The 3,331-nt window shown below is 42.7% G+C and overlaps 1 pseudogene; it reads left to right on the top strand.

The window, feature by feature from the left end:
- The first annotated feature begins 2,235 nt into the window (after positions 1-2,235).
- LOC126425401 (5S ribosomal RNA) lies at positions 2,236-2,353 on the top strand (annotated as a pseudogene).
- Positions 2,354-3,331: the final 978 nt, after the last annotated feature.

Consider the following 3,331-nt stretch of genomic DNA (forward strand, 5'->3'; position numbering starts at 1 on the left):
CACTGATATACTTCAGTATCCGGAAGTGATGGATAATCGCACTGCATTGCAAGAAAATGTGCAGAATACGAAGAAGAGGAGGTATTTGTGGAGAACGAGCGTTCGATCGTCTCTAACGTTATTACAGCGTGTGTTAAGGAGGCGACACAAAAAGAATTGTTGGCTAATATTACCAGTCGCAATCAAAGGGCTGCAGTTTATGCAAACGTCAACCTCGCCACAATAGGACGTATACGGAAGGAACGCGAAAACAAGGCGCATGGTTTACTGGAATCGCCGCGAAGGAAAACTAATAATTAGTGAGGAAACCCATTGTTATAGACAGTTTCACAAAATCGGTCATTCGACAAACGATGGAGGAATTTTACATAAACCAAAAAATAGTGCCCACATTACGGAAATTACTTATTGGCGTGAAACAAAAAATACATTTACCTTGGCAGAAAGATGTTTTACACAAGACATTGCCTGAAATGGGGTTTACCTGGAAATACCTTTCAGACATATTTACGAAGACAATGACAAAAAAAAGCAGTGCGAATCGAACTAATACAACACACGGAATTATAAATTTCTGGTTACTTTTTAAACATTCTTTGTGTTGCAAGAATTGTTATGTTTCAATGCAGCCCTTCAAAGAAAACTTCTACCTTTTAGTAGAAACACAAAGTAGGAACAAGCCTTAAATTCTACAGACTGATTGCACTATATCTGGTTCGTCATACGAATAGAGGAACATACATTCATATGAATAGGCATTCGGTTCTATGTTTTGTAATACAATCTTGACTTCCGTTCTTAATATTATTTACTCTATAATGTTTTGTTTCACAGAAGCTATCGTTTTTTTGCTTTCCTTATACTCTTAACGCATTTGTCTAAAAATAAACGCTGTCGGGACGTATCTGTACACGGCGTCGCCAAAATTTTAAAGCGCGCGCGGCGGATGGAACGGTACTACGTTGTGAAACAGCCTCTGGAAGCGCCCAATGACGTAGGTGGGTAGGCAGAGTGGGGACTCGCTGGCTCGCCTTTCAGTTTACCGATAGACTATACAGGGTGGTCCATTGATAGTGACCGGGCCAAATATATCACGAAATAAGCATCAAACGAAAAAACTACAAAGAACGATATCCGTTTGACCTGTGGCAGCACCATCTAGCAGGCCAACCATAGAGCCATCTGGTTTCCCCCTTCAAGCTACACGAGTTTCGTTCTTTGTAGTTTTTTCGTTTGGCGCTTATTTCGTGAGATGTTTAACCCGGTCACGATCAATGGACCACTCTGTATATAGCGGATGATGAGATAACAGCAAACGAACAAGTTGAAACCCTTAACGGATGTACAGAGAAAGTTGGTCTGCAAATATCTTTCCTAAAGAGTTCATCGCCACAAAAACTGACACCCAAAATTTAGCTACAAATACGTTCATATCTTAAATACTCAGGTGAAGTCCTTGAACCTACGGGGAGAGAGAAAGTAGCACAAAACATTCGCCTCCAAAAACTAAAGAGAGCCTATGCAAGAAGCTACAAGATGTACAGTAAAAAAGGTTGTCCAAAAACTCTAAAATTGTGCACTATTACACAGTACTAAAACCGCAAGTCCTTTATGCCTGTGAAACCCTGACAGTCCACACAAAAGGTGACCTAGAAAACTTATTAAAGGAAGAACGTAAAATCATCAGAAAAAAAGATACTAGCGCCAAAGAAAACAGAAGAGGGCTATAGACTACAATCTCGTCAAACAACTGTAAAACTGTCCAACCTTGCAGCAGACATTAGAGAAAGGCGATTAAAATTTTATGAGCACATTTGTAGGCTTCCCATAACAAGACTTACGCACAAAATTCTTAAATACATAGGAGGACTTCAAACTATACCCGGGATACAAGAGGTCAAAAAGGACCTACAAGAAACTGACATAAATTATCCAGATATTTTGGACAGGAAGGTATTTAAGCAGAAAGTTGGCATATGGGAAGTTAAGTCAGAAAACGAAGCCACGAAGAAAGCAGGAACAAAATGGACAGATGAAAGAAAGAGAGCCCATGCAGAAAAAATGAGGGCAGTCCGGAAAAAAAACGATGAAGAATCAAGAAGCTTTGCGTGATCTAACAGGGTCTAGTCGCACCACGGCACATGATATGAGATGTGGTCGTGAAATAACGGGACTATTGTTGCAAAATATTTTATTTCAAAAGCTTATGTATTTAGTTATTGTCATCCTGAATATAGCAACGGCCTTACCGCAGTGGATACACCGGTACCCGTGAGATCACCGAAGTTAAGCGCTGTCGGGCGTGGTCGGCACTTGAATGGGTGACCATCCAGGCTGCCATGCGCTGTTGCCATTTTTCGGGGGGCACTCAGCCTCGTGATGCCAATTGAGGAGCTACTCGACCGAGTAGTAGCGGCTTCGGTCAAGAATACCATCATACTGACCGGGAGAGCGGTGTGCTGACCCCACGCCCCTCCTATCCGCATCCTCCACTGAGGATGACACGGCGGTCAGATGGTCCCGGTAGGCCACTCGTGGCCTGAAGACGGAGTGAATCCTGAATATACTCCCCTGCTCTATCCCTACAATGCGCTATGCGAACTTTCTAGTGACGGAAACAATGCTGTAATTCAGTGAACTTCTCGATGACATGTGCCGATTTTTGTTTCACTTCTTCAGCAGACTGAAAGCTTCCTTTAACACAGATTTGACCTTGGGGAACAGATAAGTCACACGGCGCTAGGTCAACCTTCACTGAGATGCTGTACTTAGCTAGAAACCTTTTAACGTACAATGTAGTATGAGCTGGAGCAGTGTCTTGGTGCTGAACCCATCATCTGTTTGTTCCACAATGCGAATCACTTCTTTCTTATTTTCTCACGAAGTTGAGCAAGAACCTCAACGTAGTAAGCTAACGTTGATTAATAGTCTGACGTTTAGTAATATAGCGAAGACACGCAGTTTCACGAATATCGAAAAAAAGCTATCAACATCGCTTTGAATCTTGACTTGCTCATTCGAGCTTATTTTCTTTGTCAGCGAAGTTGGGCCGTTCCAGTGCATGGACTACCGCTTGGTTTCTGGATCAAGAGCAAAACTGTCAGCGCGAGAGGTATTCGGAAAGTAAGGTCCGATCGGGCGAGAAATGGAAACCACAATGAAAATCTCATGAAGCTTTGGACAGACATGTTGGGCAGTGTCTCTAGTACGCCCGTAGACGCGTCACGTCCCTCTTTTCAGTTATGAGTTCACATTGAGCACCAAGATGCCTAGAAACATAGTGTCTCCTGCCGAGTACGAGAGATTTCACTGGATGTCATGCGGCCAACGT

Source organism: Schistocerca serialis, chromosome 10 (assembly GCF_023864345.2).
Source record: "Schistocerca serialis cubense isolate TAMUIC-IGC-003099 chromosome 10, iqSchSeri2.2, whole genome shotgun sequence".
NCBI lineage: Eukaryota > Metazoa > Arthropoda > Insecta > Orthoptera > Acrididae > Schistocerca > Schistocerca serialis.